At 39.3% G+C, this 26,634-nt stretch overlaps 1 protein-coding gene and 1 pseudogene across 2 annotated transcripts in view; both read left to right on the forward strand.

Moving 5' to 3' along the window:
* The window catches only part of NALF1 (NALCN channel auxiliary factor 1), a gene marked incomplete at both ends in the record, with an annotated part of 605,530 nt that overhangs the window by 63,358 nt on the left and 515,538 nt on the right, over positions 1–26,634 (forward strand). The gene's annotated exons all lie outside the window — the stretch shown is intronic.
* LOC308340540 (PIH1 domain-containing protein 2-like) lies at positions 24,257–25,422 on the forward strand (annotated as a pseudogene). Its single transcript has 2 exons — positions 24,257–24,348; positions 24,580–25,422. The product of its transcript is annotated as a PIH1 domain-containing protein 2-like (transcript).

The raw sequence follows: 26,634 nt of genomic DNA on the forward strand, positions 1-26,634 counted from the left end.
AGCTAGGATCCTCTAGCCCCTGAATTCTACACTGCCCCTTATGGTGTCCCTACATCCTGCCCACAACTGTCCCTTGGTACAGGGGTACCAAGGCACAGCCTCCCCATTTTATGCCAACCGTCTCTGTCCCGTCAGATCCTCACGTCTCTAGAGGTCCATCCAGGAAACTTAATCTTTGCCCCTGTAGGTTTTGAGAGCCACCATCTTCAGAATAAAACCATTAGGAGTTTGTTCAGGAAAACAGTTACTATAGACACTTACTTGCATCTCAATGGAGCAACACTTCTTAACAATGTCATAGTAATGTCAGAGTTATGCCTTACCAGTGTCAGAGTAACCCTTCCACTGGTTCACCTGTGACACTTTTATACAACCCGAGTTTTCTATTCTATGTAAGAGAACCAGGAGTGAATGATTTCCTGAGGAAAATCTTCCCAAACCGACTCTAGGAATGGATCTTCTGGCTTAGTGCTGCTGTTGCGTAACAACGTAAGACAGCTCCTGCCTCAGTGGTCACTAGCAACACGCAGTTTCCAGAGCTGCTCCTCCTGGTTTGGTTGCTCAAAATCACAATTTTTTTTGGAGATACATCACTTGAGTAGAACAGGGTAATAGTTGTATGGGCCATGTCTTCATGAAAATCTTTTCTAAAACAGATGAAAATGTGTAGAGCCTCAACTGTACAGGTTTTCCTCATGCCCCATGTAGCTTGTCCGCTCATGTGCCATCTGCAGATGTCATCTGTTTAAGGCTCTCGGGGAGAGAGAGCAGGGGAGGGGTAGCATGGCATTGCCTCTCTGTGACCTGCCAGTCTTCTGGGAGCTCAGCTCTGTCGTTGAGCCCTAGAGAGGAGGGAGTTAGAGCACTTACAACAGTGAAGAGGTTTTCATAAGATTTCCTTATAAAATTGGTGCACAGAAATGTAACTTGGCCTTCTCTATAATTTTCATCATCTGCCAGGGAGTAAACAAACAAATAAAAATCCCAGTGTGTGGTTCATAGGAGTCAGGATTGTGCAGGAAAATAGTCACAAATATGACCATAGATTAATCAGTTGTTTGGTTTATTTGTTCATTCAGCAAATCTTACTGAGCCCGTGAGGGTATTATAACGAAGAAAACATGTATACTTAATTGTCCACATAATGGTTACAGTTAATGCAGGCAATATTCAATTCAGTAAATAATTACAGTCAGAGGACAGAGCTTTTAGAAGCATCAAACTAAAAATTAGACTTCCAGATGACATGCTGTAAGGAAGAGCTGAAGGGTAGGGTAGACTTCTGACACGATCTAGTCAACTGGAAAATTTCTGCCTCTGTCAATTAACAAGAGTTGTTGATAAATTTTAAGTGATCAGACCGAACATCACATACTTAAGACACAGTTCAAACATGTAATATTATTAATGACAGGAACAGACGTGGACAGACTCAAGTAGCACCTGGAGTTAGGAAAGGGACAGAGTTGACTTGTGGAAGTTGGGGCGCGCTGAGTTCAAGTTTTGTAAAGATCCAACCTTTAGATCAGATTAAAAATAATTACCCAGGCTGTTTCTTCACCCGGATGTTGATTTTTAAATTTCTTAAGACTTGGGTCGCACAGTCTCTGCTTCAGGTAGATATTCTCTGATATACCACCTTGATTTAGATTAGAATGATTAATGTGGGAAAGATTCGTTGACTTAAAAATGAGTTTTTTTTTTTTTTTGGTAGAGACATCTCTTGTTCCAAAAATATACAAATTGATTTAGGTCTTTTGTATAATAATATTGGCATAGACAATACTGATTATTTTTCCCCTTGCATAAGAAGAAATTTATAATATTAGCACAAGTAAAAAGTCAGTCACAAATCCACCATAAATTTGAGAAATTTTTTTTGCTAGTTCTAGTTTATGCAACTGATAAAATACATAGCAAGTATTGATTAAGTAATTCAGTTAATGAATATCTACATTGTGATAGGCAATAAACTAAATGCTAGGAATATAAAGATGAATAAAAACCTGTTCTTTTTCATCTAAGAACTCTTATCCTATCATTGAAGGCATTGCAAAAGAGGGTTTCCCCCTGGATTTATGAAAATATAGTTGACATGTAATATTGTGTAAGTTTAAGGTAGACACTGTGATGACTTGATACACTTACATACTGCAACATGATTACCACAGTGAGATTTAGTTAGCATCCTTCACTTCATAGAATTACCATTTTTGTTGTTGTTGTTATGGTAAGAACATTTAAGATCTACTCTCTTAGGAATTTTCAGTTATGCAATAAAGTACAACTGTAGTTACCTGCTGTACATTCGGCCTCCAGAGTATACTCCTCTTACACCTGGAAGTTCGTATCCTTTGAGGTACATCTTCTCATTTCCTCAATCGCCAGCCCCCGGCAACCACCAGTCTGCTTTCCATGTCTATGAGTTTGGCTTTTTCAGATTCCACATGAAAGGGAGGTCATACAGTGTTTGTTTGTTTGTTTTTTTTTTTGTCTTGATATATTTCACCTAACACAGTGCTCTCAAGGTTCATCATTGTTGCTGCCAGTGGTAGGATTTCCTTCTTTCTTATGGCTGAATAATAGTCCACTGTGTGAAATATATCACATTTTTTTTTCTGTATCCATATCTGCCAATGGACACTTACATTTCCGTGTCTTAGTTATTGTGAATAATGGTGCTCTTTCAACGAGAGAGTAATTTTATTTCCTTTGGCTAAATACACAGAGGTGGAATTACCAGATCATATGGTAAGTCTGTTTTAATCTTTGGAGGAAACTCCATACCGTTTACCATAGTGACTATGTGAGTCTACGTTCCTGCCAACAGTGCACAATGTTCTCGTTTCCCTGTCTCTTCACCAGGATTTATCTCTTGTCTTTTTGATACTAGCCATCCTGAAAGGTACCAAGCAACAGCTCCTCATGGTTTTGATTTGCATTTATTTTATGATGAGTCATGTTGAGTATCTTTTCATGTACTTGTTCACTATTTCTGTGTCTTCTTTGGAAATATGTCTATCCATGTCCTTTGACTATTTTTTTCCATTGGATTATTATTATTATTATTTTTTGTTGTTGTTGTATTGTATGAGTTCTTTATATATTTTGGATATTCGCCCTTATCAGACATCTGATTTGCAAATTATTTCTCCCATTCCATGTGTTACCTTTTTATTATGTTTTCTTCTCTTTTATTTGCTATGTGGAAGCTTTTTAGTTTGATATAGTCCCACTTAGTGATTTTTGCTTTTATTACTTGTGCTTTTGGTGTCATGCCCAACCATGGCCAAACCCAGTATCAAGGAGATTTTTTCTTATGTTTTCTTCCAGGAGTTTTATGGTTTTAGGTCTTAAGGTTTGAATCCTTAAACCAATTTGAGCTAATTTTGTGATTAGTGTAAGATGGGGCTCCAGATTCATTCTTTTACATGTGACCGTCTGGTTTACCCTACACCATTTCTCGAGAAGACTTTCCTTTCTTCAATGATTGTTCTTGGCTCCCTGGTCAAATATTAGTTGACCATAGATGCATGGGTTTATTTCTGAGCTTTCAATTCTGTTCTGTTGATCTATGTGTTTACTTTTATGCCAGTACCATCCTGTTTTGATTACTATAACTTTGTAAATATAATTTGGAATCGGGAAGTATATCGTTGTTAGCTTGTTCTTTTCCCAAACATGCTTATGCTTTGGTTCTTTGAGGTGTTTTGAGGTTCCATACAACTTAGGACTGCTTGTTCTGTTTCTGTGTAGAATGCCATTAGAGTTTTAATAGGGATTGCTCTGAATCTGTAGATGGCTTGAGATAGTGTGGCTAATTTAACAATATTAACATTTCCAATCCATGGGCAAAAGTATCTTTCCACATGAGGCTTTTAATGTCAGTTTGGGGCCCATGTAAAATGGTTACATAGTAAGAGCCATTCATTCTTGCATAGTGTTTTTCAGAAATCTATACTGTTTTCAAATATATGAACTCATTTGATACTTTCCACACTTCTGAGAAATAACTATTATTTTTATCACTCTCATATTATAAATCAGGAACTCGAAAGTAGAGTCAGGACTATCCTCTATGGCAGGGAAAAATTGTGCTAGATGGTAGTGTTGGAGTAAGCCAAAACTTTGAACAGCAGAAAAAAACTTGAATAGGGACACCTGGGTGGCTCAGTCAGTTAAGTGTCTGCCTTTGGCTCAGGTCATGATTGCAGGGTTCTGGGATCAAGCTGTGCATCGGCCTCTCTCCCTCTTCCTCCTGCTCATGTGCTCTCTCTCTCTTTCAAATAAATAAATAAAATATTTTAAAAAATAAAAGAAAAAAATAAATAAAAGTTGAAGTATTTAGACAGGTGGAGAGTAAAAAATATGGAAGTCAAAAGGAAAAAATGAAGAAAGAAAGCAAAATATAGTTAAAAGGTTGTAAGTAGTAAGCAAAGCCTGTGATTGGCTAACTGCCAGAGTTTTCAAATTTAAGAACAACAATTTGTATACAGGAGTACCAAGGGCCAAATGCTGCTCCAATAACCACAGCAGCAATAACAATTGTAAATTTAGGGAAAAAATACATGTTTTGAATACAGAGAACAAAGTAATAGTAGCATGTTTTGTATGAAAATAAAAAAAATAGGTATTCATTTTAATAAATACAATTTTGTTTTCCAGAGGGTTTAAGACCATGTATCATCTTTAAATGTTATAGAAGAGGGTGTCCAACTTCAAGGTCTCAGCATGGCATGGAAAGGAAATATTGAATTGTTGGTATTTACTTCCTAAGTCAAAGGAAGTTACTTGAGGTTTTAGGAGAAAGTTGAAAGAGAATAAGAGAAGAAATTCAAAAGACAGCTTGACAGGACTAATTAAATCACCGGAGATCTTAGCTTACTGTATGAAAATACTAATGTAAAACCTAGTCTGGAAGGCAGAGCGGTAGAGAGCTAGCTTTTGGCGTGCGTAGAAATGATGTTCTTTCACCAGCTATGAATGGTTTGGCTGAGAAAATGTGAGAAGGGATGGGCATGTCCAGGGAGAAAATTAGGACATGACTCCTTCCCTCTGCTCATTATACTCAGAAGGGCACATGGAAACATACCAATGTTTGAAAGCCACTGAATGTGATTTGGATACAATATTATTATATGTGTGAATCAGAGATTATGAAGTCTCTGGTCTGTAACTGTATGTTCCCTCAATGAATATGGAAATGAAAATTACTTGAAGAGGGGTGTCTGCATGGCCCAGTAGGTTAATCACCCAATTCTTGGTTTCCGCTAGGCCACGATCTCAGGGTTGTCAGATAGAGCCTTTGTCAGACTCCCAGCTCAGCAAGGATTCTGCTCCAGAATGTCTCTCTCCGTCTCCCTCTGCCCCTCCTGTTCGTGCTTTCTCTCCCTAAAATAAGTAAATGAATATTTAAAAAATATTAAAAAAAGAAAATTACTTGAAGATATGATGCCATCCCACATATAGTTACGAAGGTGTTATCAGAGATGGGCTTCTCTAGTTCAGAACAGCATTTGGCAGGGTTGAAATTGCCTAGGAAGAAATCACAAACTCAGATATTTGACTTAGTTCTTTAACAATGCTGGTATGAAGATGTTTATCCTCATTTAGATCAATATGATGAGATGATGAAATATACAGCAGAGACTTGCAAGAAGGTCAGTGAGATTTAGGTGTGAAAAAACATAGAGGTTTGAAAATATTGCATCTCTCTATCGTAATTCAGCCTAAATATTCTAAATATGAAATAATGATGTTCATCCAAATCTTATTGACGTAAGGAAGAAAGAACTTGATAACACATTGAGTATGGAGAATGTAAGATTAGAAACAGTTAAGGGGCACCTGGGTGGCTCGGTCGGTTAAGCTTCCAACTCTTGATTTTGGCTCAGGTCATGATCTCAGGGTCCTGGGATCGAGCTCCGCATCGGGCTTCCTGCACAGTGGGGAGTCTTCTTCTCCCTCTCCCTCTGCCTCCTTCCCCGTGCTCATCCTCTGTCTCTGTCTCTCAAACCAATAAAATATTTAAAAAAAGATTCAGAACAGTTGAATAGTAATACTTTTTTTTTTTAGTAAAAATATTTGGTACTGGAAAAATCAGAGTTTGTGGATAAAAACATAGATTTAGGAGGTGATGGTTGGAGAGAGAGCAGAAGCTGTTGAGAGCCATTGACTGTTGAGTAAGAGTCCATAAGAAGAGGATGCTGGGTGGGGATGCACGCACTGGACAATGAGGGGCAGGAGGAAGAAGAGCATTGAGCAACAGCTGGGAAGGATTTTAGGGTTTATGGCCTCCATCTCCTGTCCATACAGAAAACTTCTGCTTGGACCCTTCTAGAAGTAGGGCGTTCACTCTCTCACTGAGATGGCCCCGTTCCTATCTTAGCCCTGGCTTGAAGTCTGCCTTCATCAAACCTCCAGCCAAGGATTCTGGCCTGGATTCTAGTCATCCCTGTGGTGGTCCCTCTTCCTTCAGGTCTTTCCAGGTGTGAGCTGGGCGGTCACCCCCCTCAGGTCCTGTGTTCCTGTTTCCTCCACCCACTCCTCACGTGGTATCACCTTCGCTTTCTACTTTCCTGATTCTCCTCCTCGGGGCACACTCTAATTAAGTTCCTTCCTGAAACGTGGTGCCCAGATTTAAACAGGATGCTCCAAATACACCCCACACACCGAGGAACAGAGGGAGACAGATGTTTCCTTTGTTCCGAGTCCTGTGTTTCTGTTCCCGCAGCCGAGGTCTGCAGGGGAGTCTGGCAGCCAGGTGTCCTAGTTCACTCCTGTTCATGTTAAATATGCAGCCACCCCAAGAGCCCTGGGTGTTTGCAGCAAGTTCTTTTATTTATGTAGGTCTCCTTCATTTCTGGTTTCAGACTCAATTCTTTAAAACTTAAAAAAATGTGCAATTTATATCTATTTTATTAAATTACATTCCTAATTCACCAGCAAACGAATCAGCACAGTAATCTGAGCAAGATTAAAAAGTAAGCACAATGTCATTCCCAGGCATGAGGACCATTTTTGGGGATTGTGTTGTAAAAATATGTTTACCAATTTTTAGCAGTCTGTTACATAAAAATCCATGGAAAATGTGACTAGTTTTTTGAAGTTTATTTTCTCCAGTTTCTTTGAGGTCTCTTTTGCTTCCTTTCCTCTAAGAACATCCATAAAATTAAAGTTCTGTCCTTGAAAGGCACTGGTGGCTCCGTCTCCCTTTCTTTGCTGCACTCCTCCAGTGACAGAGTGCAGGAGGCTGACTTCCGGCTGCACCTGTTACTAGCTATGTGGCTAGGACGAATCTGACATTGTCTTTTAACCTTAGTTTCCTTATCTGTAAAATGGGCACACTAATACTAGCTTTCTTGGAAGGATGCTGGAACGATTGCCCAAGATACCCTATATGAAGTGTTAGACCAGTTGCCACAAAAAGAAAGGCCTCAGTAAATATTAGGTATTTTTATTGAACTACCACTGAATCTGAAATTTTTTTTTTCTCATATATTTCGGCACTTACGTCAAAGGCATTTCAAGCATTTTCCAAATACGCATTCACATTTTTGCTTGTTCTAAAATCTGTTATGTCCTAAAGAAAGTGTTTCCTACTCAGCTTTGTATCCCTAAGATCTGTCAGGGTTCCTGGTATACAGTGAGTCCTCACAAAATGCTCATGAAATTCATGTAATAGATGGATTAATAAATGAAGACACGAGGCACTCCAAGAGCTCATGTCGACTTGACTACAACTTGGTGATGGCACTTATCAGGATTTGATGCTCCTTTGTACCTGTGACCTGTTCTTTGCCCGTTAAAGACTGTGTTACTGTCATTGCTAGAAGCTTACCGTGCACCAGCACCGTTTATGGGCACTTTCTCCTTAATGGTTCCTACCACCCTCTGACATAGGTTTGATCACAAGCCTCCTTTTCCAGAAGTGGGGCGGAGGAACACAGGCTCGCTTAGCTGGGGAGGGGTGATGACAGAACCAGCACCCACACCCCGTCTGGCTCCAGAGCCCAAATAACTCACCATTGCCCTCTGTTGCCTTGCATCCTGCTGATTTGCACAAGCTCCAGGTTTCTACTGATACTAAGGATTTAAACAAAGAAAGACTTTGCCCCAGATTTAGGTCAATTTGTACATTTGTTTGGTTCTCTCCCGACTGCCTTCGAAGCTACAGCTGATGGGCCAAGGCACTTCCTTCTTCCCTCTGGCTGCCGAGCCCAGCGAGTCGTGCATGTGAGAGAAACAAGGTCAACTGTCACGTTAGGACAGTTTTACTGTGTCAGTGTTACTGAGACATCACCACTGAGCTGTTCCAGGCAAGGTGCATCACAGCCAACTTGCTCAGTCACTTTCTACTCCCCCGAGATAGACTCGGCCTCCCCAAACTGTGGTTCCCTTGCTTTTGAAATGGTGGGCATGCTTTCTCATATTGTTTCAAAGAGAGAGCGAGATAACATGTTAGAGCATCTAAAATGTTGTCTAACTTAGAATAAAACTTGTTTTTCTCACCCAAATGACATGATAACCCAAAGGGAGGCACAGGAATTCGCATCAATAACCCAGTATGATGTTCTCTGGGACATAGTGTATGAGGCGGTATGCAGGGAGGAAAGATCCCTCCTCAGTCCAGAAAGAAGGAGGAAAGTCCATAAAAATTGGGATTTCTTCCTGGTCCTTTAAGGAAATGTTTGGCTTCTTCAGAACCTGGCTAATTTAATAGCGATCTGTTCCCTACAGCTGCGTGGGTGCAGAAACAGGGCTGTTTTCCCAACACTCTCATCCCTACTGCCCAGCACCAAAGCCTCACACACAGTAGAAATTCAATAAATACCTGCTGGATGGATTAGTAAATAATAGGGAAGTCACAACCAAAGGGATACATTGTGTGTTAGGTCAGAGGTATTTTTAACTCCATTCTACTGCTGGAAAGTCTAGACTCAGAGAGGTTGTAATTGGTCTAAGTAGTTCATCTAGTCAGGAATAGTGAGCTGAACATAGAATTTCTGTAAAATCTGTGACTATTTTTTTTTAAGGGTTTTGTCTTCCTAATTTGGAAAGAAATGCCAGAACAAAATAAATGTTCCAACTGTTTTGGAATCCAGTGGTGATGTCTTATGGTCTTGATTTTCCTACGTGAATTAAAAGTCCATTGAATCTGTTGCGAGCTCCCTAGTAAGGAGCCACCGCGAGGATCGGCAAACCATTTGTAAAATGCTCTGCAACACTTGCATGCACATAAAGAAAAATACACACATTGAGACTGACTCAGAATTCCTGCTTCTGCAACCAGTCTTCTTCAGTACATTTGAAATGTCAAGAGAAGCAATAGAATTAAGTGGCTGCTCTTCTCACATTCATTAGGAGGTAGATATTCTAGCTTGGTATCAGTAGCATAGTAGACACTCAATCAATGGTTGATGAGTAGAAGCGTAACAGGCTGACTTAATTAAGTAATTAATTTAATAATGAACTCCTAAAAATACTTGAAATTGATCATTTAAGGGGAAAAACTATCTTTAGCAGGATTGAACACATAAAAGGACCCTTACAACGTCATTGATCCTAAACTCACACAAAATTGTGATATTGATTGTTATTTTTAAATGATGAAGTCAAAACTCAAACACAAACATGCAAATATATTTTTATTAAATAAGGGAGGAAAGTTTTGTAGGATAATTTTTGTTTTGTTTCGTTTTAGAAAATTTGTGCAGAAATAGAGATACATGATTAGAAAACGAAGAAAATAATAATCCCTTGAGATTATTTTATAAGATTCTCATTTTGTTCACCCCATGGCAGAGTAATCAGAAGATTATTCTATTAATAACTTATAAGTATAAACATAAAATAGCTTTAAACAAAAATGGCAGTCTGTATTCAACCTTATTAGTATTTATTTATTCATTTTAAGAGAGGGGGTGGAGAGGGGTGAGGGAGAGGGAGAGAGAGACTCTGAAACAGACTCCCTGCTGAGTGTGGAGCCTAACTCAGGGCTCGATCTTATGACCCTGGGATCACAACCGGAGCCGAAACCAAGAGTTGGACGCTCAACCCACTGAGCCACCCAGGGGCCCCTCAACATTATTTTTTATGTAGCTTCCATGAGTATGATCTATAATCCTGAACTGTGGGCGGTCACATATTGTAAGCTAGGTTCCCATATTCTAACACTGTCTTTGTTTTCGCCTCATATTTCTGTTAAGAAGATTGAAAATAATCCATCACGGTGGAATATGACCAAGCTTGAATATGTCAAAGATCTGAGTAAAATACGTATCGCAGATCAATACCTTCTGTAGACACATAGTCAGTATGCTGTTTACCTTGATTAAGAACCAGTGCTTTCACTTTATTAGTAAAGTAAGAGCAGGGAATTATTCATCCTAAATTACTTGTGCTTAGTAAAGTGCATTCTCGGTATTCATTTAATGTTCATTAAATAAAGCAAATATAAGATGTAAGAAACCTCTTTTTAATGTAAGAAGTAATAAAGATCTATCCCGCAATGTTCCGTTCCATAAAATCTAAACATTAATTTTTAACTGGAAATAATCATAAATGGTAGAGAGTTTGCATATAATTTTCAAATACTGCATTTTTATATTTTTTTAAGATTTTATTTTAAATCTTGACAGAGAGAGAGAGAGAGATCACAAGGAGGCAGAGAGGCAGGCAGAGAGAGAGAGGGAAGTAGGCTCCCCACTGAGCAGAGAGCCCGATGTGGGACTTGATCCCAAGACCCTGAGATCATGACCTGAGCCGAAGGCAGAGGCTTAACCCACTGAGCCACCCAGGAGCCCAAATACTGCATTTTTAAGAAGTATGTTCCATTGAATGCTGCTTTCAGGGGTTGTTAACTGGAGGTTCTCTTACGTAGGACCCAAGCTTTTCAGAGCTTTTATTTTAATGTGCTAGTATGCAACACTCTGACCCAAGAAGAGATCTAATTACTGTTTCCTACCATCATTTCAGTGCAGAGTTTCTTTTTTTATTCAATATATTTTAGGAAAGGTCACTGTGAATGATGCTGTGGATTTCAGATTAGTTAACTTATCCTTTGCTTTTATATTTACTTCTTTGTTAATAAGAGGGTTTTTTTTTTCACATAACATTTCATATAACTCCACAAATGCCTCACAGAACTTGTATTTCAGGTTGATTATGTATATACATGTATATATTTTATGTCTCTATATTTAGGGAGATAGATAATAGATAGATATGGTGGCTTCAAATCTATTTGAATAGTGTTATATATTGATTGTGATCATAACTTATAGACCTAACATCTATTTATATGTTCAATTGCAAAACATTTTAAAAATCAAAATTCAAGGGGCGCCTGGGTAGCCCAGTGGGTTCAAGCCGCTGCCTTTGGTTCAGGTCATGATCCCAGGGTCCTGGGATCCAGCCCTGCATTGGGCTCTCTGCTCAGCAGGGAGCCTGCTTCCCTTCCTCTCTCTCTGCCTGCCTCTCTGCATGCTTGTGATATGTCTGTCAAGTGAATAAATAAAATCTTAAAAAAAAAAAATCAAAATTCAAATGCTTATCATATACTAATAAAAACTTTATAATAAATATAATCTCAAACCAGTCTAGAAATTTGGGATTTGGAAACATCCAAAAAGTAAAGTTAACATTTGTATTGGTTTTATAATTTGCTTAGATTTTTTGAGCTTTAATCACTAACAGTACAAATCTAAACTGTAAGATAAAATATTGTGTTTGTTGTAAGTACATTTTCTTTCTTTTAAAGATTTATTTATTTATTTGAGAGACAGAGAGAGAGAGAAAATGAGCAGGGAGGGGCAGAGGCAGAGGGGGACTCTCAGGCACACTCCCCGCAGAGCTCAGAGCTGAGGCAGGGCTCCGTCTCATGACCCTGAGATCAGGACCCGAGATGAAACCAAGAGTTAGACTTTCCACAGAGTGCACCTGTAAGGTGCCCCTATAAGTACAGTTTCAATTGAAATTATTTTATGCCCCTTTGGGGGGGAAGAACGCAGGTGAAGTGATTTTATGTAAGGTGTTAAATGCAGGTTCCCTTCTTCCTCAGGAGTAAAAAGATAAATGACTGCAAGGACCTTGAAAGGTCAAGGAAAATTTAGGCCAAAACCAAGAACCCAACAAAAGAATTGCCAGAAGCAAAGAAGACACAATGAAAAGGAAATTCTTTAAAAAGGCAAGAAAAAAAATGACAGTTTAGGTCATTGAAGATTTAATTGACTCCTCAAAGTCAGAGAGAACAGAGCAGTCTGAAAACCTTTTACAGTAGTCCTACTGAGACTTCCCCCCAGCCACTAACATACCTTCCTAATATGCTCAGACAGACTACTGGTAAATCCTGGTTTTTTGGAGAAAAATAATTGGATAATTGCTTGAAAACAATTAGGGGAGGATCACTGGATAAGAGATTCTGTGAGACCATGGTCAGTCTTACCTGTGAGACCATGGTAACTCTATTTGAGAAATTAAAGCCCAGTTATAAATAATTATGAAAAAATATCTTTCTTGAAGTGTAGAGCTTTTCTTGTTTGGTGAACTAGAATTACGATTCTGTAGATCTGTGGATAATATACTGTGCATGAACAATGTTAAATGACTCTTTGACCTTTAAAGCTTTCGGTGTACAAGAGCTATAGCACATATACGGTCGACCTTGGCCCTCACGGATACTTATAATACAAGACTTGAATGGGTCATGAGACCTCAGACCGTGACCCCTGAATTTCAGGTAACTCCCAACAACAGAAATAATCAAGAGAATGTCTTGGATAACTCTGGCATCTGTTGGAGACTGTCATAATTATAGGACAAACTAAAGTAGACTTTGAAGTTTAGATATTTGGAGGATCTGCACTGATGATTTTTTTTTTTTTTTTTTTTGGATGAAATTTTTGAAGTAGTGACCATAGCCCACTACATTTTAGGCTCAGGATCAAGACATACTTGTATCCACACGCAGCCCTTGATCTAAGGGGGACTGACCGGTTTAATTAAGGTTAATGGAACAGTTCTTTAAACAAGCACTCTGGGGACGCCTGGGTGGCTCAGTTGGTTAAGCAGCTGCCTTCGGCTCAGGTCATGATCCCAGCGTCCTGTGATCGAGTCCCACATCGGGCTCCTTGCTCGGTGGGGAGCCTGCTTCTACCTCTGCCTCTGCCTACCACTGTCTGCCTGTGGTCCCTCGCTCGCTCTCTCTAACAAATAAATAAATTCAAAAAAATAAATAAATAAAAAAATAAACAAGCACTCTGCTTCTGAACTCTGGAGAATTTCTGCATCTGCCAATAAGTTAGTCTTGTTTCTCAATTTTATTGGTAGTGTGAGTTTTAAGAATTGATCCTCTTATGTCCAAAAAAGATTAGATTTCATTTTCTCCTACTTGTTCACTAGGTGTTAAAGATAGAAGAGACCCTATTCCGAGGATAGTTCAAATTGTCCAACTCTGTTTTTAATAAATATTTTCCGGAGATCTCTCTTAGTAGAAAGAAATAAGTCTCAATGATTCTGTTTGTATCCTGAGTGTTTTGAAATTACCATATAGTATTACTTACTGTGCTCCTTCGTGTTAGGGTATTTTCGTAGGATAGCCCTACTCCTGCAAAAGAGTTCCAGTCATAGATAGGTATGTTTATTTTCACTTTGGAGAAGAAAAGCCAAGAATCATCATGGTCGAATGACATGCCACCAAGTGTACAGTATTTAGCATGTCAGGGTCAAAATTTAGAAATTAACCGTAATTCATGTATTGAGCACTCATGATAGGCCAGATACTGTTCAAGGCACTGCAGATGTAATGTCTAATTTTACTCTGGAATGAATCCTAGAAGGCAGTTTCGTGGACTTCATTTCCAGTTATGGCAACGAGGTTCAAGCAGTGCACAGACTTGTTCAAGGACACGGGACTCAAGTGATTTGCTAAGATTTGCGTCCAGGTCAGCCCTTCTCCCGGTTGTTCCTGCTCTCTGTAGGTCCCTAGGAGTATGCCCTGGAATGACCTCCTAGTGACAATTCCTCAGGGTCCTTGCTTTCTCCATATCTCTTTCTTTATAAAGATTTCCCATTTTTTAAATGGATCTCTTCTTACGTAGAAAACATGGAAAGAGAAAAATCACTCTGTAAAGATTTAGCAGTGTCTTAAGGTATGTTCTAAAGCAGGGTAAGGTAACAAATGGAGAAAATGTCTATTATAAAAGGCATTATGAGGAGATACGTATAAATACACCCCCCCACACACAGCTGGCCCTCAAACAATTGGGGGGTTAGGGATGCCAACCCCCGAAGTAGTTGAAAATCTGCATATAAATTTGCCTCCCTGTAAACTTTACTACTAACAGCCTGCTGTTGACGGGGAGCCTTACCGATAACATCAACGTTGATTAACACAAATTTTGTATGTTATATGCACTGTAAGCTGTTTCTTACAATAAACTAAGATAGGGAAAAGAGTGTTACTGAGAAAAATCATAAGGAAGGGAAAATACATTTACAGTGCTGTACTGTCAGAAAATCCACATGTAAATGTGGACCCCATGGTGTTTAGGGGTCCACTGTATACACACACGTATACAACGGCATCCATATAATTCTTACACTATTACATGAAAGCATGTGATCGTTCGTACACTGTTCCTAAATTTAAGGTACAAATGTGATTCTAGGCTTCTTCTCAGAAGGAGTGTCCTTGTTCCCTAAATTGAAATATAGATATGTGATCATAGAGTATTCTGGTGAGGACTACAAAACCTCTAAACCACTGTAGAGCATTTCAGGACGCTAGAATGGCATCTAATAACCAGTTATTGCCACAGAACACTAACGCAGGGCTCGAATCTGCCTCTGCAGCCCATCCACACTTGGACATAGAGCAGGGGCGGGGAATCCTGGCCCTTGACTTCATTCGTCTCCCCTTGGAGGCAAGTAACAGAAAGCCCCAAACCTTTTACGCACCCAGTCACAAAGCACAGTGCGACTTTAACTTATGAAAAACTGCCTTAGAAAGTTATGCGTTTCCATGTGGTTGATTTTTTCTGTTTTTATGCACATGTACCATTTATTTTGTTTCTATGTGAGAGAAGCACACCAAGGGTATTTCCGCATCATTTTCTGTACCTGCGTCTCTATGGTTGCTCCTGTCCTATTGCATTTTCCCTCTGACTCTCGCATATGTTTTTGCCCCCACCACCCCAATTTCTAATTCTTTCTGTTGTCCATTGCCTGCTTCCTTTAGCCATAAGTTAAAACAAAACTGTAAATGATAACTCTGAGTTGCTTTTGAGCCCTTCCTGTGATTATGACAGCAAAAATTAATTTGCTGTTATTTCTGTAGCTTTTTGTTGATACTTTTTATGGATCAGATGCTCATTAAAATAAAGAATGGGACAGAAGTGCACATTGTGTGCCTTTCCGTGACTGTTTTGAAATGAATCCACGAAATCAATATATGACCATCGGCAGTTTAGAAGTTGGATTCCATCAGTTTATTTTAATGGAGTTTGCCTTGTGTTTTAAATTGGATCAGTGTTCTTTGTTGCTCTAACATGAAGTGTCAGTATGTTTGTAATAGGAGATTTTTCTTATGTTTTACACGTACAGATGTAAATCTTCTCATAGGCTGATCACAACTCTAAAATAGTCTGTGTGACCCGTAATCTATCTGCTTAAGTCTTACATATACCATTAACCCAGCCAATATTTGAGACAATGAATTGATTGCAGATTTCAGTATGTACTTCTCCTGTCACTGTTAATGCTAACAGATCTGCATTTTGATCTGTTTTGTAGTGCAGTTTCAGTGGAAAGAAAATTAATTTTTAGGGACATAATCCTACATTTTCTTTACATCTGATTTTCACTTTTTTAAAAAAAGGTAATGTTTGGAGGAGCACATTGTGAACAACAACTTAGTCTCCTGCAAAGCAGCACGTCTGACCCGTCTGATATTGTTTTGTGTTGGTTTGGTGTTGACCAGGAAAGGTGTCTGCTTTGTTTACTTGATTGGTAGGGATGATACAGATTCATCTGAGTGACACTGACCAAGGTTCTCAGGTGGTCATTGCCCATAGTCCCCTCCTGGTGGGAAGGGTGGGACTGCAAAAAAAAAGCTCACCGTAGCTACACTTTTATGTACAATTACATCCACTGCACTTTGTAACCGAAGATGAAGCATCATCAGGACACGCGACTACCGGTGGCCTCTGATGGAGCTGTTATGGATGATGGTTCTCTTCTTTATGTTTTTTATTTTTGCAGTGAACAAAGAAAAAACCCAGCTAATATATAGCTATTTTTAAAAAGAGGCTAATGTGACCTAGATAAAGAGGAATTTAAAACAGCTAGTTGATTAGACCCTAAAGGATGTGATTTGTCATAGACATAATATGTTCCTCAAATATTTATAAAGGCTTAATAATAGGTGTGCTCTAAATATTTCATTCCCTTCAACCCCCCCAAATCTAGGTAATAGTCATTAGTTTAAATATTTATTAATTTAGTAGGCTTAAATAAACTAAGTATTTCAGCACTATTCGGTGAGACCAGGTTTTATAAGTGAGGCAAGCAAAGCATCTATTTTCATTTATTATGAATATAAATAGTCAGGAATTCTGTTTACCGAATGGTCTCATGAGAGACCATTCAATTTCATTTTTAAATCTGTCCTCATTTTTAAGCCTATTTTCATTTTAAAATCGTCCTTAAGTAGTGTAACCATTTGTATGTGTACTTATAGACAGAAGCATACACGTTTATATACATAGACACACATAACTGGAACTAAATAGGTAAATACTATGTAAATAGGCTTGCAAGCTTCTGTGCTAAGTTCTAGGAACTAATCAAGATAAGATGGCACTTCATTACACCACAATGTCCATAACGAAGCTAACCTCTTCCATCCACATCAAGCAGATACTCACCTTGAAATCTTGTGGTTAGATAGATAAATATTTTAGGGAGAAATTTAGAAACCCCGTTGAACTGTATTTATTCAGCACACATTCTGATGATACCCAGCATTTTGGAAATGGGTATTTATGGCTTGTGGAACATTTATGGTGCAGTGAAAAATCCATAAATTGCGAATAACCCAACAAAGCTGGAAAACGCAGAAAGTGGTGATTTCAGTGTCCTGCTGAGTGCCTTGCACGTGCGGTGGTGGGGTGCCTGTGGTAGTCTAGTCCTAACTGCATATTTTCTTTCCATGAGGTGGTAAGTCTCATTCGGTGAAGTGACAGATATATATGGTAGATGTCTCTTTCAGTGGGCGAGGAACAGCGCTTGCTTTAGAGAGCACTTACTAAGGACAGTAATTTGCACTCACTCGAAAAGCAGGGGCTAGATGTCTTCCATGTACAAGCTGCTCCCAGGCTGTGAGATAAATCGTTTATAATCTGTACTGGTTCTTTCAGTCCACTGGCTGGGAAATTACTAAGGAAACATAGCTCTTCAAAGGGCTTGACTTGATATCATATAGTGGACCTTAGCACAGAGAATGTTTTGCTGGAAAAACTGTAAACTCCACTAAAATATGGGCCAAGTCTGTTCCTGGGTGTTGTGCACTGTTTCCACTGATTCTACTGATCTTGGTCATCTGATGAGTATTTTTGGGAGGGAAGAGACTTCTCAGTAAGAGCTCTTAGGCTTTACATGTTTGACAACACAGAATGGCCATTTTGACATAATCACAGTAATTTCTGGGTGGTGGTTTTAAGAAGTCAGATGTACTTGGTTTTCCCTTTCTTGGTGTTTCTTATATTACTGTCACTTAAATGAGACAGTCCCTTCATTAGAGTACTTTATTACATATTGATGTCCAAGTCTCTGTCTCTCTCTTTTGCTCTCTCTATATGCGTAGGTATAATATGGTCATGGATATGTAGTTATAGATACAGAGACACAGATATAGATGTTTACAGATATTGTGTCTGTGTGTGTGTGTGTGTGTGTGTGTGTGTACCTATACATATCAATAAAGCTTGACCTAATGGTGTTGCAATATCTAGCTGTTTCCTCTCCTCATATGCTCATAATATTCCCACTGTGGCTGAAAGAAGGGGAACAGGAAACAAAGAGGTCACCACAGTGGGGACACTTCCTTGATGTTATGGTACCTCACTGTATGCTGCCTGGCGAGCTTTCCCGGAGGTCATAGAACAGAAGGGGTCAAAGACCAAACCAAGAAGATCGGATTGCCGAGACTATCACATCAATGGAAACGTGCAGTGCAGAGTAGGAGAAAGAAAGTGGTAGGTAACACACTTAGGAAGGGGTGGCAGAGGAGGGGACAAGTAATCAAGTAAGGTAGACCTCTTGGCCTTTGGTGGAAAACTTGTCCAGGAGGCTAGACACCTGCTAGTCCAGTGTTTATATAATTCAGTGTAATACCAGTGTATTAATGCAGTGATGCAAAGTGGTAGGGATTGTACTAGTAGAATATGTGTATTATATTTCTGCATATAACTACAAGTACACAAGTTAATGACAGAAATCATTCTGTATCTCTTCGTTTTCTGGTAATACCTATTTGCTGCTTTTCTTATTCATGTTGTGTGTTTTAGACATGCAGAAATAGGCCCCTGAGCCTTCAGAAATAGTTTTGAAGGAAACTTAAAATGGAAACAATCTCATCTACTGTTTTTCTCCCCAGTGAGCCAGGAAGTCCTGCCTTTTTTTTTTTTTTTTTAATTTCAGTATGGAAAACTTTAGTATAGGATCCCAGATGTTCTGAAAGTACATAATTTGAGAACCAGTGATTTAGTCTGAAGAAAATAATAATAGGACAACTAAATAACTATTTTAAGGCTGTAAGTGGACATTATATGGAGGATGGCATCTAGTGATACTTAATTTACTGGAGTCGCTATTTTTACCCCTCGAGGTCTGACTGGTGACTAATTCTTGAGGGGAGGAGGAAGAGGCTTAAGGGCATTTTAACTGGACATTTCTTATTTGTGTAGATATTGATTTTCTCATTTTTATAATTTCTCTTGTATTATGTTTAGGAGATTTATGAAATATATAAAAAGCTTTCAAATGATTTGTTGGATGTCAGATAATTGATTCTTTTTTTTTGTTTGTTTAGGTTAAAATTTGACACCTTTTAATTTAAAAAAAATTATCAAACAGATGTGCTTCTTGTTATTCTTTTCAACATCCTTTGAGGCTGATATCTGGAGGTTGGAAATTCTATAATTATTTTGCTTGTCTCAGTTCTGTCTCTCCAGACCTCATAATCAATCAGTTCTCTTCACCACACAGATAAAATCCAACTCCTTAAGAAACTATATGACTTTCTATTTTATTATTTTATTTTTAACTGTGGTTAAAAAAAACCCCACATAACCTAAAATTTACCTTCCTAACCATTTTAATTGTACAGTTCTGTATTGACAAGGATATTCACATTGTTGTGTAACTCATCTCTAAAATTTCTTCCAAAGTCTGTTGGGGTGGGACAAACCATAAGAGACTCTTAATTTCATGAAACACACTGAGGGTTGCTCGGGGGTGGAGGGGGTAGGGATAGGGTGGCTGCGTTATGGACACTGGGAAGGGTATGTGCTATGGTGAGTGCTATGAAATGTATAAGCCTGACGATTCACAGACCTGTACCCCTGGGGCTAATAGTACATTATATGTTAATAAAAATAACTAAAAAACAAACAACAACCAAAAAAACCCTACCACTCTGAAGCAGGTAGACAACTCCCCATTCACTCTTTCCCCAGCCCCTTACAGCCACCGCTTTGTGAGACTTTCTTCATCGACTCCTGTTTCTGCTTTTTGGATTTTCTCTAACTCATCTCAAAACCTGCTTGTTCAGGCACACAAAACTTTCATTCCCCATTCAGGCTCTAATTTTAAGACCCTCATCCACATTCTTTTTCCACCTATTATATGGTTAACTTCTGACTCAACTTTCAGACATAGACTTACAAGACTGTCCTAGAATGGGAGATGTACACCTACTATGTGCTCCTGTATGCGCCCTTCATTTCCAACTATCACAACAATTAGCTTAAAACATTTTTTTTTGGACAGAACGTGAGTCCTTCGAAAGTAAAACCGATAGCTGCATAAAGAAGAACATCTAGTCCAGCCCATCATTTTATTCTTGGCCCCGTAACATGCACTAAATAAGTAATTGTTGACTGGATAAGCGGGTCTGTGCTCAAAATCCTAATTTGAATATTTTCTGTCACCTGTTGGCTATGTGCCTTTGGGTACATAAAGATAACGGTGATGATGATTATGCTATTAATTACAACACTAATGACAGTAGTAGCAAGCGGCCATCACTGTCACTTACACAGCACTTACTATGTACGAGGCACTTTTAAAACTTTCACGTGTATTAACTTATTTACTCTTCATAATAACCCTGTTCATGAGATATTGTGATTATGCCCATTGTCAGATGAGTAGAGAGGACAGGAATGCAGAGCGATTTGTTCAAGGTCACTTAGCTCAAAAGAACAGAACTGTTACTGGAATCAGACACTTTGAATCTGAACTCAAGTTCAGAAATATCACTGCTTTACGTGTTGGAACTTCATTTCTTTATTTATAATAAGGGTTATTGTAACTATTTTAAATATGGGTGATGACCATTAAGTGTTCTAATGTATGTGAACAGCTTAGCACAGTGCCTGATTTGTAATGAAAGTTTAATAAATAATAGAATTTATTGCCATAATATATGTCAAGTGCCTTGTTAGAGGCTTACAAGGCTGTAGGCTTTCAGTAAATGCAAGCTGCCGCCTTCTCTCTTTCGCCTTAATTGGAGAAAGTGAGAGGCGACCACCAGAGCAGAGGACTTAGGTCAGGAGAGTATTGCAGTGGCCACCAAGAGAAAGGGTAGTAACTTTGACAAGCTGTGGACAAAGAGCACAAATTTCAGAAAACAGCCTCCCGTAACTGCGTGCTAATGCTTTGTTGGGGTTGTGATAAAAACTCTGGCATTTAGATGATATTTCTAAATTTGAAATCATATTCATATATTTCATGTCATTTTTATCTCATGGTTGACCTTGAGAGAAAAGACATAATATCCCAATCCCCATGTTACAGAGGATCCCCAAAGACACTGAGTATGAGTTGTTAGGGTACAAAGAAGCACTAGAGATTGTTGTTATGTCAAAATGTAATTCATCCTCAAACTGGGAGATTTTTGAGACTGGAAGAGGACACTTAATGATTAAGTTAGGAGAACAGACATAAACTGGTTCTGCCTGGGGTCTGGGAGGAGGTATGGGACCCCTTTTTCTGCTCACCAGATTCTCCCTTCTCTTGTTCACCTTTCTCTTGCCCAACAGGCATCACACTAACTTAAAATATTCTTCTTCCTTGATTCAGAGAATGAGTTCTTCTTAGGGTGTCCATTGTTCCACTTGCTGTACATACAATGTTCCACATTTTGAAAATCAAACGTTATCTATTTGAAAAGAATGAGAAATTTACCTTGATGCAATGACTGCACATACGTGTGTGTCTGTTTGAGATAAAGGCTGAGAGGCCAGCCTACTTGGCTTGGTTTGCTTCTGTGGTGGAGCTTCCTTTTTGCTCTATTTAACCTCCTTTCATCAACTATATTGAATCAGGTACTAGTTTCCTTTTTTGCTGTAACAAAGGGCCTTAAACCAGATGTCTCAAAAGAACAGACATTTATTGTCTTACAGTTCGGAATGCCAGAAGTCCAAAATCAAGCTGTTTGCAGGGGTTGGTGTTTTTACAGGCTTTCGAGGGAGAATCCGCTCAGTCTCTGTCCCAACTTCCGGTCAGCCCCACGCTTACCTTGCCTTGCAGATAAGACACGTCACTTCTGTCCTCTGTCTTCACATGTCATCCCCTGTGTGTCTGTCCTTCCAGTGGTCCTCTACAGCCATATTGAGTTAGGGACCCACCCTACTCCAGTATGACCTCATCTCCACATGATGTTTACAGTGACCTTACTCCCAAATCAGGTCACAGTCTGAAGGTCTAGGGGTTAGAAATTCAACTTTTTTTGGCAGGGGGGAATTCCGCTCATAACAATTAGTAAGAACAACCTAACCCAATTGTATATGGAAGAGTTTGCCAGTGTTGCAGTCTGTATCAGTCTCTCTTTTGTGATAATTTGTGTCTTTAGAAAGCAAGAAAATATAAGAACTAGCTGTGTCTGCTGAAGATATGACCTCATAGTGACCCTCCCTGTTCATTTCCTGGAAGACGGTCACAGGATGCAATTTCATAGACAGGAATTATAAACAGAGTTACTACAAAATTAGTGTTAGCTTAAACTATTTTCTTCACCTGCTGCATTTAAGAGATATGAAAATTATTTTCCTTTTAAAATTAACAAATTATATTAGTGTTCTATTAATAACTGTATTTACTTATATGTCTTAGTCATGAATAGTTGCTGATTGGAATGGGAAATAGTTTGGTATTTTAATAGAACTACAGATTATTATAAGATAGATAGTTCACTCTCCAGAATGTTGAGAATGACAAGTTATTAGTCTAACCTCCTCTGGCTTTACATAAGCTACAGAGTGGTATCTGGATAGCTTCCACATTCCCTGCAGGACACAGCTGGGGGAAAGAGGCAATAGGGCCAAGTAAAAGACACTCTGGGAAGAGTGACAGATCCTCTGGGAAGAGATCGGCAATCCCAAGCAATGAAGTCTCAAAGAGAGGGGCAAAATTCAATGCCATTGAAGGTATAGCTCCTCGAGGCACCAAACGGAGAGGGTCATGGAGATGCTGAGCAGGAAGGACAGAAAAGCACAGGTAGAGCGCTGGCTGATGGCTTCTGTGAATGTGGAAAGGCTGGGGTTAGTGCCTGGTGTGGCACGCAGTCCCCAGGACTAGTTCAAGTATGCGTCTGGACTCATGAGAACCAGGTTCATGTGAAGACATCAGAAGCTCAAATTGCCCTGTTTCCTCTCCCCACTTCTACCAGGATAAAGGAGCATCTTTAAAAGACTGTGGCAGCTAAGTGTCCTGACCTTACAGCTTGCTACTTCTTCTGAACCCACTGACTCTTCGGCGTGAGACGGAGTCTGTTAAAAAAAAACTCACAAGCATCCTTCATGGCTCTGCTCAGAGACCTCCATGGTTCCCCACCAGGCAACTGACATGGTTCCTCTCCATCATCCTCATCCTCTCTCAGACTAGAGAGTGTGTATGTACACTTCAATATACACTGACCTACGTTTTTCAAAATGACTGAAAGAGATACTTTGGGAGTAATGCTAGGTACAAGGGTTTATTCCTGCAAGAACTCCTTACTATTTCTCAGACAAAATTCAGAGTTTCTCAGAGTTCTGGCCTGCATCTTTACAGATCTCCTACTCTCCCTACTGTTAAATAGACTTTCAGTAGTATCTGTTGAGGGAGTGAAATCCAGAATGTGAGGCTGCCCACAGAGTTGCTCTTCGTCTCCTCCAGATTGCTATTTTTCCCGAATGAAGGCTCATGCGATGGTGATGTTCATTATCTCCACCAGCCACTGACCCTTTTGCCACTGGGACAACCTCCATGGAACGTCTTCTTTCCCTGTTGCTGACACAGACACACTCATACATTATCACGCAGACCTGCGGCATTTCTGTCTTCCTGCGTTTATGGAAGGGCTGCACCCTGGCTCATGGTGCCTCGTCACGACCCTGCTCTGGGTTCAAAGGCATGGACGGACTGCATCTGGTGTCTCCTGCAAGCTTGTGTAGGGCAAAGCTTTTGTGTGAATGTGTCTTCAGTGCAGAGTCATGTTTGCACCTGATGTTTTCCTCTACAGAGTAACTTCAAATGAACATTTATCATGAGAGTGAAGACACACATGTCAGTTTGTAGCACATTTTGAATGTGCCCCTGGCTTCTGTCCTTGTTGACTGTGCACAAAGGGAAAGCGCAGATCTTCTCTCTGAGGCTAACTGTTGCTTTCACAGCTCACTCACCCCCTTCCCTTGCGCTCTGTAGGATTGTCTCTGACCTATGACGTTCTAGTGAAAATTGATATCCATGGTTTATGGCCCACAAGCAATAATTTAAATGATGACAGATCCCTGGAGGTGTGCTTTTAGTTAAGCAGCCATGTTTTAAGATGACAGTTGTGAAGGTACAAAAACTCTGTCTGGCCTTCCCGGTCTCCCACTTCTCTTACATTAAAATGCGATGTCTCCATCATGATTTATCTGCTTCCGTTTTATATGCATTTTTGTATTTATGCTTTCTATGCATTGACATTAAACAAGTTTGATATTTGGTCATGATCGACTCGAGTGCGAGTCTACACTCTGCAGCTTTGTTCCTCAAAGTGCAGTCCCTGGGCCAGCCATGTTGCATCACGGGAGAAGATTGGTAAGCCTGCAGAATTCAGGTCAAGAGAGCAAGAGAAAGGACTTGAGAAGCCTATTTACCTCAATCATGGAATTTTCCTGAAAGGGGCTGCTCACTCAAGTTACGCAGTCCTGGAACTTCCAAGACGATCTAGATAAAAGCAGCCTCGGGAGTTCTAAAGAGTTCCTTCAACAGCTTCTGGAAGAGGCGAGACAGTGTTACCCCAGAACCTTAGCTCTGTCTACACACCAGGATCCTGAGAATTAAAGAAAACAAAAATTTTGTATCAAGTTTTGTCAGTGGAAAAGGACAGTTAACCATTCTCCCAGCTCCCCAGTCAGCCTCTCACCCAGTACCGCTAAGTGCTGGCCGACCAGAAGATGTGTCTGAGACATCAGATGTGTCCGTGGTAGTTGATGTCGCCTGCAATGCTGGTGTTCTCCAGGCGGAGAAAAACACCGTGTGCCAAAAGATCAGTTAGTACGGATGGCCACGAAATGCATTGAGGACAACTCCAATTTACTCTCACACTCTTCCAACATTACTAAATTTAGAATAAAGGGAAACATCCAAAGGATGAAACAGAATCTGACCAGAATCCAAACCAACCCCACCAAGTCTAAGGGAGAAAACGAGAGAAGAACTGACCCTCAGGCAGGTCAGAAGTAGTACTGTGAGCCATCCAGGTCCCTTTCCTCAAATTTTATTGCCAAGAGACCACGTTTCAAGCAAAACCAGGTATCTGATGGAAGGCATTTCCAGTACAGAGGTCCAGTGGAGATGAAGGGACCAGCCTACGGATTAAAAATTGTGGCTGGTTGGAATGAGAAACCTTTGGAAAGTGAAATAGAAGTTAAATCACCTGGTAGTAATTCAGCTTGTCCCTGTGACCTTAGTGTTTCTGAGGATGATTTATTGATCGAGGTCTCTGAGGAGTACCGATTACATCTGAATCTTCCAGAATCTGTGCATACTGAAATGACTACAGCAAAATTTATCAAAGAGAATGCTACATTAATCATCCCAGTGCTCCTGGTGGAAGTCAAGAGCATCTTTTGCTTTGGGTTTTTCGTGCTAACGGCATGTGAATTATAGGACCTTCATGAAGGGTGAAGAGACAGTTGCTTATCTTAAACACTAGTTTTGTGATTTTTTAAGAGTTCTTTTTCACCAAATGATGTTTTCTCATCAACTTTTTTTTTTTTTTAAGTCACTCTTTCTCCTTCTCAAACTTGGAATGAAGCAGAAACTACTAAAAACTGTATTGCCGTGATACACTTGTTTGGAAGGTATTTCTAAAGGTCTTAAAGTAACCAGTATGATTTGGGAAATTCTGCTTGTTTCTAGGAAACATGGGAGAATTCTCGGCTTACTGGTCAAAAATCAAATGTTTTTGTCTAGGAAATTTTTACATCAGGGAAATGAAAATAAAAATTTTAAAAAAGCAGAGTTCAGGTGCAGCCCTGAGCTACTATGTCAAAGTTGAAATTCGTAAGAAGTTTTATCTTGATGTTTTCTGTGCACATTAAAGTTTGAGCACTGTTCTACATTTCTATGGAATGTACTTTTGTTAGCTGTGAGTTAGTGTTTGGTTTATGAAACATTGCCATTGTTTTTGGGAATGTAGAGCCCCCAGAAAAATAATTTAATATTTTATACTCACATGCACACACACACACATGCACACAGAAAATCTTCTAGCTTCCACCCAGCAGATAGAGTTTTACTTTGGGGTTACACAGATAAAATATTATAAGGAAACACTAGACACAATGTCTTTGGTTACCTGAAAAGCAAGATTTCATTAGACACTCTGTGTTTAATAGGACTAAATAGTATTGAAATAAGTTTTTTTTTTCTCAGTAGTGACCCATTTTTCCTTATTTGTGACATCTATATTTTATGTTGAAATCTATAGTTTTGTTATACAATTATATATACATAAAAATTGTGGCCAGGTGAATTTGCTGGGTCTGATTTTTATTGCTCCTTAAGTAAGGAATAATTGTCCTACACATGCTTTTATTTCTGATGAATGCCAGCAGCTGCAATTTTGGTTTAGTCCTAAGTCTGCAGTAGACTGTAACTTTTCCCTACATGTTTATACATACGTGTGCAAACACACCTGCACTCAAGCATATTTGGAATTAATTTTGGGCAGCTCTAATAGTTTTGTCTATCAACCTAAGTTCATTATAGGAGCTGTAGAAATTACAGAGATTGATAGAGAACAATTCCTACTGTCTGGGGCATTTATAATCTAGTATACAAAATAAATTGAAGAGGATCAAAATAAATGGAAGAGAA

This window comes from Martes martes (assembly GCF_963455335.1).
Source record: "Martes martes genome assembly, chromosome: 3".
NCBI classification, from domain to species: Eukaryota; Metazoa; Chordata; class Mammalia; order Carnivora; family Mustelidae; genus Martes; species Martes martes.